Genomic DNA, 12,349 nt, shown 5'->3' on the forward strand with positions numbered 1-12,349 from the left:
CAAAGCCCTATACAGCCTTAGCAGCACAAGCTTGCTCTTGTGTTCTACCCCTCTTCAAATTAATGCTAACATTGCATTTGCCTTCCTAACTGCCAACTGAACCTGTGTGTTACTCTTAAGGGAATCCTGAACTATGGCTCTCAAGGCCCTTTGTGCATCAGATTTCCTAAACTCTTCACAATTTAGAAAACAGGTTACGCCTCTTTCCTTCCAGGCCTGCTGAGTTTCTCCAGTAGTTTCTGCTTTTGTTTCAGACTTTCAGCATCTGCAGTCCTTTGTTTTAGACAATGTTACACACCCTCCTTTGTGCTAATCCAAGCTCACATTAACACTCCCTGCAATACATTAGCTACAGAAGGAAACCGCACAGCTGTCAACAAGGTATGAACTAAAAGGACTTGGTGCAGATGAAAACATTGTTCAGTCAGGGTAATGAAAGGAACCCGAACAGCTGCACAAACTGACTCACTGCAAAACTTTGAACAGGTTAAACCTTATCTTCACACCAAAATGTCATCAGGGTAGGGCATGTCAACATTTGCAGTTTGATCTTGGACAACTCTCAAACCAGTGGTTAGCATTGCTGCCTCACAGCACCAGGGTTCAACTTCACCTTCAGGCGACCATCTGTGTGGAGTTTGCACATTCTCCCAGTGTCTGCGTGGGTTTCCTCCTTCAGTCCAAAGACGTGCAGGTTAGGTTGACTGGCCATGCTAATTACCCATAGAGTGCAGAGATATGCGGGCCAGGTGGGTTAACAATGGCAAGTGTGGAGTTACAGAATAGGGTGGGATGCTCTTCACTAGGGCGGTGCAGACTTGATGGGCCGAATAGCCTCCATCTGCACTGTAGCAATTCTATGATGCTAAAAGAAGCAGGAAAAATAAACATCACTGCAACATATTGAATTGTACCTAGTTAACTTCAGGGCAATCATCCCAACGAGTTCTTTCACGTTTTTAATAGAATAAAACAGTTACAGCACAGGAGGTGGCAATTCAGTCCCTAACATCCATGCTGCCCCACCATAGGAGCAACTCATCTGGTCCCTCCTCTCTATAGCTCTGCAATTGCTCTTCAGACAATGAGCCAATCCCCTTTTGAACACCATAAACAAACCTGCATCTATAACACTCATGAGCAATGCAGCCCAGAGACCCAAAGGCAGGTTAACCGACCAACTACTGCAAATAATTTAGCCGCCTGCCTCATTACCATTTGTTGTACCTTGATGTGACAGAAATGGCTTTGTCGCTTGACTAGAAATGATACCACACTTCAAAAGCAATATTCTGCACACATGATCCTCAATTACCCCTCTCCCTCATGTTATGAAGTGTACGCAAGAACTGTACCTTTAAGAGAGTTGAAAAGCTGGCAAGGACTGATTGCAAGCATAGAGAGTGCAGAAGAATTTAAAATGTAACATTTGACTGTGAAACCAATAGTGCATCTGAGTTGCCATGGAACAAAAACAAATTTAAATTATGCCCCAGATACCAAAATCCAATTGAATTTGAATTTTACTGTTTGGGATGACATCAAACCAATGAAATGATCAGATGTTCTGGGGTATAAAATTGGACATTTTGAACAGTTGGTGGAGAACAGCAACAAGTGCCAACAAACTGACTACTAGCCAAATAACTCTCTGAAAGGTACCTGACTCTAAGAAATTTGTGCAGAACACCAAAGTTGATCCGAGGAACCTACAGAGAAAGTTCGACATCCGAATACTATAACTGGGTTTGAAACTGATTTCGCCGCAAATTTAAAAGGGAATTTATTGGACCAGTATTGTAAATTAGGAGGTAAAAGATAGGTTTAAGAGAAAGGAGTTGTAAATAGCTGTTGTGTTAATGCTCTCTGTTGGACTTAAAGAATACAACTGTCAATTTTCCGTTAAATAATGACCTCTGGGATAATTCTTTGCTGCTCAAAATTTAACAGATTATGGGATAAGGTGACTGTGTGTGTGTTGGGTTTAAATTAGCAGAGCGGTTTACCCAGTGTCATAACAATCAGCATAACCTCCCTCACTGACACCTCCCCAATGTTTTCTCTCCCTCGTAATTATTTCTGCTCCTTCACTGCGTCTCTGCTCCTTGCTATGACCTATGGACATACAATTAGGGAGCAGCCCAGTTGGGGCAGCCTGCTCTGCCATTCGAGATGACCATTGCCGATCTGACAGAGTCATCAATTGCTCATTTAAGACCATAAGACATAGAAGCAGAAATTAGGCCATTCAAGCCATCATGTCTGCTTCACCATACAATCATGGCTGATAAGTTTCTCAATCCCATTCTCCTGCTCTCTCCGGGTAACTCTCAATCCCCTTTACAATCAAGAACCTATCTACCTCAGTCCTAAATATACTCAACAACCTGGCCTCCACAGCCTTCTATGGCAATGAATTCCATAGATTCACCACTCTCGCACTGAAAATGTCTCTCCTTATCTCTATCCTAAAAGGTACTCCCTTTACTCTAAGGCTGCACCCTTGGGTCCTAGTATCTCCTACCAATGGAAACATCTTCCCAATATCCACTCTGTCCAGGCCATTCCGTATTCTGTACATTTCAACTAGAACCCTGCCATCCTTCTAAACTCCGTCGAGTATGGACCCAGAGTCCTCAAACGTTCTTCATATGTTAAGCTTCTCATTCCTGGGACCATTCTTGTGCACCTCCTCTGAACATGCTCCAGGGCCAGTACATCCTCCCTGAGATATGGGGCCCAAACTGCGCACAATACTCCAAATGTGGTCTGACCAGAGTCTTATAGAGCCTCAGAGGTACATCCCTGCTTTTATATTCAAGTCCTCTAAAGGTAAACACCATCATTGCATTTGGCTTCCTAACTACTGACTCAACCTGTAAGTTTACCTTGAGACACTCCGGACTAGAACTCCCAAGTCTCTTTGCACTTCAGACTTCTGAATTTTCTCACCATTTAGAAAATAGTCCATGCCTCTATTCTTCCTACCAAAGTGCATGACCTCATACTTTCCCACATTGTACTCCATCTGCCACTTCTTTGCCCAATCTCCTAATCTGTCCAAATCCTCCCAGTTTCCTCAATGCTACCTCTCCCTTGATCTATCTTTGTATCATCTGCAAACTGAGCCAGAATGCCCCCAGTTCCTTCATCTGGATTGTTAATGTATAAAGTGAAAAGTTATGGTCCCAACACAGCCTTGCAGAACACGACTTGGCACCAGCTGCCATCCTGAGAAGGACCCTCTGCTTTCTGCCAAACAGCCAAGCTTCTCTCCATGCTAGCACCTTTTGCCTCTGACACCATGGGCCCTTATCTTACCCAGCAGCCTCCTGTGTGACACCTTCTCAAAGACTTTCTTGAAGTCCAAGTAGATAACATCCATTGGTTCTCCTTGGTCTAACCTCCTTGTTACCTCCTCAAAAGAATTCAAGAGGAGGTTGTACCTGGCAAAACTAGATGAAACTATGTTGACTTTGCCCTATTTACCATATACTTCCAAGTATTCAAAAATCTCATCCTTCACGATGGATTCCAGGATCTGACCCACATCTGAGGTTAGGCTAACTGGTCTGTAATTTTCCATTTTTTGCCTTACTCCCTTTTAAACAGGGGTGTCACATTAGCAATTTCCAGTCCTCTGGGACCCTCCCTGTTTCTAACAATTCCTGAAAGATCACCACTAAAACCTCCACTATCTCTTTAGCTATCGCCCTTACAACTCTGGGGTGTAGTCGATCTAGTCCAGGTAATGTATCCAGCTTCATGCCATTCAGTTTTTCTTGCACTTTCTCCTTGATGATAGCCACTGTACCCACCTCTGCCCCCCCCCACTCACGAATTTTTGGGAAATTATTCATGTCTTCCACCTTGAAGACTGACACAAAGTAATTATTCAGCTCCTCAGCCATTCCCTTGTTCCCCACTCCTCTCTCTCCAACAGGGAACAAAGAAATGGCTGAGGAACTGAATTTCCACCCATCCTCACCTCTCCTAAAATTCCTTTGTCAAGAATCTACTTCCAATTTAGAAATATTCAGTAACCCCACCTTTATAAGATCATAAGGGTAGGGTAAATAGATAAGGTCTTTTCCCTGGGATGGGGGAGTCCAGAACTAGAGGGTAAAGGTTTATGGTGACAGGGGAGAGATTTAAAAGGGACCTAAGGGGTAACTTTTTCACTCAGAGGGTGGTGAGAGTATGGAATGAGCTGCCAGAGAAAGTGGTGCAGGCTGGTACAATTACAGCATTTAAAAGGCATCTGGATGGGTTTAGAGGGATATGGGCCAAGTGCCGGCAAATGGGACTAGATTAGTTTAGGCTATCTGGTCATTCAGTGCTGTACATCTCTGCGACCTTACTCTCTGCAGAAGACAGTCTCAAAGACTCGTGACCCTCACAGGGAGAGAAAATCTGTCTGAGATAGAACACCTTTATTTTTCAACCACATTCCAGTCTCTTGCACAAGGGAAAATCATCCTTGCAATCATGTAATCATCTTAGGATCTTATAAGTGTGAGACAAGATGTGGGGAATATATATATATATATATAAGTAACATTAAGGTCCCATATAATAATCATTGAGATGTACTGCACAGAATCAGACTCTTCAGTCCAACTCATCCGTGCTGACAAGACATCCTAAACTAATCTAGTTCCATTTGCCAGCACTTGACCCATATTCCTCTCAACCCTTCCTATTCATGTACCCAATATGTTGTCTCACATTTTATAAACGGTAACAGTTTGCACACCGACACACACACACACACACCAACACACACTCCCCAAGCAATAGCTTCCTGAAAGAAATGGCCCGGAGAGTTCCAAGTCAGGACAGCCCGCACCTTGGAGGGAACACATAGTTTGCCCTCGACTTTCAGGCTGGTGCTTTACATCTGAAACACTCAACAGTCATCGGAGCTGGTGGAGTCATACATCACAGGGTGAGTTGGGAAAGAGGGAGGGATAGCAGGGCAGACAATAGAACCACAGGATCCCTACAATGGAGGTAGTAGTGACCATTCAGCCCATGCATGGACCAACCTCCAAACAGCACCCCACCCAGGCCCAGCCCCAACCCTTATATCCAATAACCTTACATTTATCAATGGCCAATCCACCCTAACCTGCACATCTTTGGACTGTAGGAGGAAACCAGAGCACCCAGAGGGAACCCACACAGACACGGGGAAAACTCCACATTGACAGCTACCCGAGGCTGGAATCGAACCCGGATCCTGTGTTAGCAGTGTTAACCACAAGCTACCTGTTTACCACTGCCAAGGTTGGAATCTTGCCACTTAAGTTTCTTTCTGGAATGTGTTAAAGATCAAAACGAGACAGGGGTAGGCAGGAATGCAGATTTGAGAATTCAATTAGATTAGATTACCTATAGTGTGGAAACAGGCCCTTCGGCCCAACCAGTCCACCATGACCCTCCGAAGAGCAACCCACCCAGACCCATTTCCCTCTGACTAATACACCTAACACTATTGACAATTTAGCAAAGGCCAATTCACCTGACCTGCACATCTTGGGACTGTGGGAGGAAACCGGCGCAGACACGGGGAGAATGTGCACACTCCACACAGACAGTTGCCAGAGGCTGGAATCAAACTTGGGACCCTGGATCAGCCAAGATTCCTTTGAAAGGCAGGACAGGCTTGACAGGCTGAATGGCCTTATTAAAAGTTGGCCTTCTTAAAAGTCAGCCACATTGCTGTTGTCTAGAGCCTCATGTAGGCCAGGATGGCAGATTTCCTTCTGCAAAGGACATTAATGAACCAGATTTTTTTAAAAATAAAAACTGATGACAGTTTCACAGTCACCATTAAGACACACATGCATCTAATTTCCTTTGGAAAGTAGGCGACTGAATTGGCCTCTCAGGCAGTGCATTCCAGAACCTTAACCCTCAGCATTTAAATGAGTATTTTCGCCGTGTCACCCAAGGGTTTCATTTGCTTTAAATCTGTCCCCTCTGGTTAGAGTGTTCTATAGTCTCCTGACTCTGTTCGCCTGCAATTCTTTCAAGGATTTATTACTGGCCATTTAAAATTCCAGGCTGTCAGTTTGGGTTTTCTCCAGAAGTGGAAATATTAACACCATCCAGCTCCCAGGCTGCCTCTCAGTCTTCCCAGCAATGAGCGAGAACCAGGAACATGAGACCTTTCAGCCCCTGCAGCCTGCTGATCCCTTCAATAAGATCATGGTTGATCAGGTTGTGATCTTGCCACCACTTTCCTGCTTATCCCTCATAACTTTCAACTCCCTTGCCAATCAACCTCCACTTACCTTAGCATTGACCATATCCGAAGACTCGTGCAGCGTTCAATGCTTGTTGGGTTAGACGGCTTTAAAGATTCATGACTCTCTGGGACTAGAGTCCACTCTTCTGGGTCTTAAATAAATATCTCTGGTGCTAAAACTAGTGGAAGACAGAGTCCTCTGCGTTTTTGTGCAATGTGATGCTATAAGGAACCCGAAATGTTAATTGATTTCTCTCCACAGACGTTACCAGTCCTGCTGAGCTTCTCCAGCAACCTCTATTTTTGTTTCTGGTTTACAGCATCTTTTGGTTTTTAATAACTACTTAAATCACTGCACCAATAATTCAGAGCTCTGAGCTAATGCTCCAAGGACATGGATGGACTTTAAATTCAAGCAGTCCAGAAGAGTCTCAATGATGGTGACCACAACAACAACTGTCGATCGTTGCAAAACCAATCTGGTTCACTAATGTCCTTTAGGGAAGGAAATCTGCCATGATACACTTACAATGGAGGCATCCCAGAGAAGGTTCACTAAGTTAACCCCAAATATGGAAGAAATGTCAGATGAGAAGTTGAGCAGTTTAGAATTTCGAAACAAGTGAGGGAACCTTATTGAAACACAGAAGATTATTAGAAGGGTTGACCAGAGGGCATAACATCAGAATTTGGGGCCATCCATTTAAGACAGAGATGTGGAAGAATTGCTTAGAGTCATAGAGTCACAGAGATGTAAAGCACGGAAACAGACCCTTCGGTCCAACTAGTCCATGCCAACCAGATATCCCAATCCAATCCAGCCCCATCTACTGTCTTAGAAAGTAGTGGATCTGTGGAACTTTATCACAGTGGGCTGCACAGGCTGCGTCATTAAAGATATTCAAGGCTCGGTCATACAGATTTTCAATCAGTAAAGGAGTCAAGGGATATGAGGAAAAGGCAGGAAAGTGGAGTTGAGAATTATCAGATCAGCGATGACCTCACTGAATGGTGAAGCAGCTCAATGGCTGAATGACCTATTTCAGCTCCTGTATTTTATGGTCCTTACCTGATCTGGCCTACATGTAATTCCAGACCCAAAGCAGTGTAACAGCCCTGAAAAGCCATTCAGTTCAAAGGCAATAAATAATGGTCTTGCTGAGGTATCCCAGCATTCCATGAAAGCAGTACAATGGCTCAGTGGTTTGCACTGCTGCCTCATGGCACCAGGGACCTGGGATGATTCCACCCTTGGGTGACTGTGTGGAATTTGCACATTCTGTCCATGTCTGCATGGGTTTTCTCCCACAATACAAATATGTACAGTTAGGGTGGACTGGCTGTGCTAAGTTTCCCATAGTGTCCAGGGATGCGCAGGCTAGGTGGATTAGCCACAGGATATGCAGGGTTACAGGGATGGAGCGGGATGGGTGCGAGGCTGGGTGGGATTCTATTCGGAGGGTCAGTGCAGACTTGATGGACCAAATGGCCTCTACCTGCACTGTAGGGTTTCTACGAATCCAAGATTCTATGGGCGGCACAGTGGTTAGCACTGCTGCCTCACAGCGCCGGAGACCCGGGTTCAATTCCCGCCTCAGGCGACTGACTGTGTGGAGTTTGCACGTTCTCCCCGTGTCTGCGTGGGTTTCCTCAGGGTGCTCCGGTTTCCTCCCACAGTCTAAAGATGTGCAGGTCAGGTTAATTGGCCATGCTAAATTGCCCGTAGTGTTAGGAAAGGGGTAAATGTAGGGGTATGGGTGGGTTGCGCTTCGGCGGGACGGTGTGGACTTGTTGGGCCGAAGGGCCTGTTTCCACACTGTAATGTAACGTAATCTAATCTAATCTAATGTAATCTAAAATAAAAGAGGAGAAAGTGAGGACTGCAGATGTTGGAGATTGGAGTCAAAATGAGTGGAAAAGCACAGCAGGTCAGGCAGCATCCGAGGAGCAAGAAAGTTGATGTTTCGGGCATAAACTCTTCATCAGGAATGTGGGGTGAGTGGCCAAGGGAGCTGAGAGATAAATGGGAGGAGGAGGGGGTATCACAGAAGAAGGGGAAATACAAACAAATGCTTTATAAATCAAGATACCTGAACATTGACAACCTGACAATGATGAACTTATACACAGCACTGCAATAGATCAATCATTAACTAGCCAGACTGATTAAATCAACAACCCAAGACAAAACCATCGTAAATCCAATAAATATTTTTGCATTCAGACACACTCCTGCTCTGAAGAGTGAGACCAAATTCAAAACATGAATGGTTTCTGTTTCCCAGATGTTGCCAGGCCTGAGTTTCTCCAGCATTCTGTCTTTGTTACAGAGCATTAGATCAATGTCCAAATGAAAGAATCTAAAATGACAGGAAAACTCAAGATTACTAAATTAACGGATTACACTTGGAGCTTTTTCTTTAAGTGGGATTTGGGATCATCTTCATTTACCTATCGCCTTCCAAGATACCTTCCCCCCACCCCCCTCCCATTTATCTCTCTTGGGCACCAATTTCCCCCCACATTCCTGATGAAAGGTCATATGCCCGAAATGTCGACTCTCCAGCTCCTGGAATTCTGTCTGACCTGCTGTGCTTTTCTAGTGCCACACTTTTTTGTCAATGAAAGAAAGACTAGAAACCCCCTCCTCCCCATCAAGACTTTGTTGAGACCCCTCACAATCTTATAGGTCTCAATAAGATTGCATCACATTTTTCCAACCCATTCACCCCAGGGATTGACCTGACAGGTCTTCACATCGCAGGCGTGCTCCTTTTTAAATAAGGAGTTAAATAAAGAATTTAAAAACTGTGAGCAGAAAGTGGGAGTGTGCTGGCCAGCTCTTCCATGTGGCTGCAGACACAAGCTGACCAGGGTAAAGACCTGAAGGGAACAGGGTGGTGATACACAACTGGGGAGATTCCTGATTCAAATCTGGTAGGAAGAGTCTAATGATGACCATGAATCCATTGTCGATTGTTGCGGGAAGTCCATTTGGTCCACCAAAGTCCTTTTGGGAAGGAAACTGCCATCCTTACCTGGTCTGACTTACATGCAATTGCAGGCCCACAGCAGTGTGCTTGACTCTTTACTGCCCTCTGGGCAATTAGAGACAGGCAACAAATGTGATGGGCTTTTGCCCGAATCGTTGATTTTCCTGCTCCTCGGATGCTGCCTGACCTGCTGCGCTTTTCCGGCACCACTCTAACCTTGATTGGAACAAACATGATGCCTTCATCCCATCAATGAATTAACAAAAAGAAACAGACAAAGATCAAAGTGAGGAATTCAAAATTCTCGAGTTGGGGAGTAGGCACAAGAGGGAAAAGCTACGGTTGAGGAGCCTGAAACAATCTTGGGTGAAGTGAAGTTGAACAGATGCCAGACATGACGAACATTCTTGATAATTTGGAGCAGGATCCCTACCACACCCTCCACCCCCAACGCCTTGCGTTTAAATCCCAGTGCTCAGTTTGCTTCTGCTTATGTTCTGCCTCAAACTCTGAGGCTGAGCTTTTAAGCTCGAAACCAGGACAAGTCTCACCATGCTTGATGGAACACAGCTGTGATCTCAGACAGAGGCCAATTCTAAATCCCAGTGGCAAAAACAGCTACATTTCTCAACAATGCAGAACTCCCTTGGTTCAAAGACTATTAAAATCCACAATAGTTCAGATAAATCCGGTGTTACAGAATAAGGGGAAACACAAACAAATGCTTTAAAAAGCAAGATACCTGAACATTGACATCCTGACAATGATGAACTTATACACAGCACTGCAATAGATCATTAACCAGCTGGACTGATTAATCAGCCGTAACAAAGTGTGTGGGTGAGGCCAATAGCAGCTAAAAAGCTGAAAAGGAGTTTGGGAAGAGCTGGAAAACCAAGACAAAGAGAGACGCTGCAGAAACAAAAATCGGAGAACAAACCAACTTCGAGGATGAGAGACATTCGGGAGGAGGAGGTGGGTACAGTGCAGAAACTACGAGGGGCTGGTTTTAAACTCAGTACCACTTACAGATTTTCTGTCCTCTCTCCCTTGAGCTGCAAACAAAGAAGAGGTTGGGATGACAGTTTTTGATTTAGAGGAGAGGAAAAATTTGTTTTCTTGCTGACCTTCTCTCTTTCCCCCGAGCGAGAAAACTTTTCTCAAACTTTTCGCTGGCGATCCTAACTTCTCTGCACACTCCAGGCGCCCCGCCCCGCGCAGGCGCACGACTGCCCGCAGCTGCTGGTCAACGAGCCAGGTGCTGCCGCCAGGTGGCCGCCCCACCCCGTGCGCAGGCGCAGCGCCGCCACGCCCTCTGGGAGTTGTAGTCTTTCTCCATCTCCTTGAAGGATTCCAGCCACTTCCATTGCCAATTTTTTTTGGAGGAACCTAAGCCAGTTGCCAATCCTCCTGTCCTGTACAGAGTGCAGGAGAACCAGGTTCGAGTCTCACCTGCTCCAGAAGTGTGTAATAACATATCTGAGCAGTTGATTAGAAAATATCCATAAGACCATCAGAAATAGTAACAATAGGCCATTCAGCTCCTTTAGGGTGCTCCACCATCACCCCCAAGGCTCGCAGCCTCATTCCTGATGAAAGGCTTTTGCCCGAAGCATCTATTTTCCTGCTCCTCGGACGCTGCCTGCCTGCTGTGCTTTTCCAGCACCACTCTAGTCTTGAGCCAGATGGCTGATCACGTTCACTTTCCTGACCTTTCCATGTAACTCTTGATTTCTCTGACTGATGAAGAATCAATCTACCTCATCCTTAAATATTGGCAAGAAAAATTGGCAAGTCATGTTGCAGCCATGTATAACTTCAGTCAAGCCACATTTGGAATATTGTGAACAGTTCTGGACACCATACTGCCAAAGGATGTGGAGGCTTTGGGGAGGGTACAGAAACAGTTTACCAGAATGTTGCCTAGTTTGGAGGGTTTTGAGGAGAGAATGGACAATCTTGGATCATTTTCATTTGAGCATCAGAGGCTAGAGTTGTACAGCACGAAAACAGACCCTTTGGTCCAACTCGTTCATGCCAACTGAATATTCTATGATAATCTAATCCCATTTGCCAGCACTTGGGCCATATCATCTGAACCCTTCCCATTCATATACCCATGCAGATGCCTTTTAAATTATGTGATTGTACCAGCCTCCACCACTTCCTCTGTCAGCTCATTCCATAGACACACCACCCTCTGTGTGAAAAAAGTTGCTGTTTGAGTCCCCTCTCACCCATAAGCCTATGGTCTGTAATTCTCGACTCATCACCCCAGGGAAAATACTTTATCTATTTACTCTATCCATTCCCTTCATGATTTTATAAGCCTCTATATGGTTACCCCTCAGCCTCCGATGCTCCAGGAAAAATAACACCAGCCTATTCAGCCTCTCCCTACAACTCAAACCTTCCAACCCTGGCAACACCCCTGGCTAAGGGGCAACCTGATAGAATTTCACAAAATTATGAAAGGCATGGATAGAATAGATAGTCAATGGGACATAGCTTTAACACAGAGAGTGGTAAGTGCCTGGAATGTGCTCCCAGAGGAGGTAGTAGAAACAGATATCATAGCAACATTTAAGAGACATCTTGGCGGATACATGAATAAACAGGGATCAGAGGGATACAGATAGTATAGAGGGAAAAGATTTTTAGTTTAGAAAGGCATCATGTGTCAGCATAGGCTTGGTAGGGCAATGGGCCTTTTCCTGTGCTCTGATGGTCTTTGTCTCTGTCCCCACACCTCTCTGTGGCAAGGAGTTCCAAAGACTCACAACCCTTTGAGAGACCATAAGACCATAAGAAATAGGGACAAGAGTAGGCCATTCGGCCCCTAGAATCTGCTATGGGATCATAGCTGATCTGACATTCCACACGCCCACTTTCCTGCCCTTTCCCCATAACTCTTGATTCCTCGACTGATCAAGAATCTATCTCAGCCTTAAATATACAGCATTCTATTTTTGATTTTTGTAATCATCCCTCCGCCCTAATTAATCAGATCATAGATCATCCCTTCACTCACTATTCAGCTGTTGACACTTTACTTACACCATTTGTACTATCTTTTGACACTCTTAATTCCCTGGAATTATCT

General features: G+C 44.9%; 1 protein-coding gene across 2 annotated transcripts in view; it reads right to left on the reverse strand.

Moving 5' to 3' along the window:
- The window catches only part of ppp1r13l (protein phosphatase 1, regulatory subunit 13 like), a 54,913-nt gene extending 44,425 nt beyond the window's left edge, over window positions 1-10,488 (reverse strand). The window contains exon 1 of one of the 2 annotated variants that reach the window (XM_043680840.1): window positions 10,374-10,488. The gene's annotated coding sequence lies outside the window, so the exon portion shown is untranslated. The other variant, XM_043680838.1, reaches the window with a different exon arrangement.
- Between the last annotated feature and the right edge of the window lie 1,861 nt (window positions 10,489-12,349).

The sequence above is a fragment of the Chiloscyllium plagiosum genome, chromosome 41, assembly GCF_004010195.1.
Source record: "Chiloscyllium plagiosum isolate BGI_BamShark_2017 chromosome 41, ASM401019v2, whole genome shotgun sequence".
NCBI lineage: Eukaryota > Metazoa > Chordata > Chondrichthyes > Orectolobiformes > Hemiscylliidae > Chiloscyllium > Chiloscyllium plagiosum.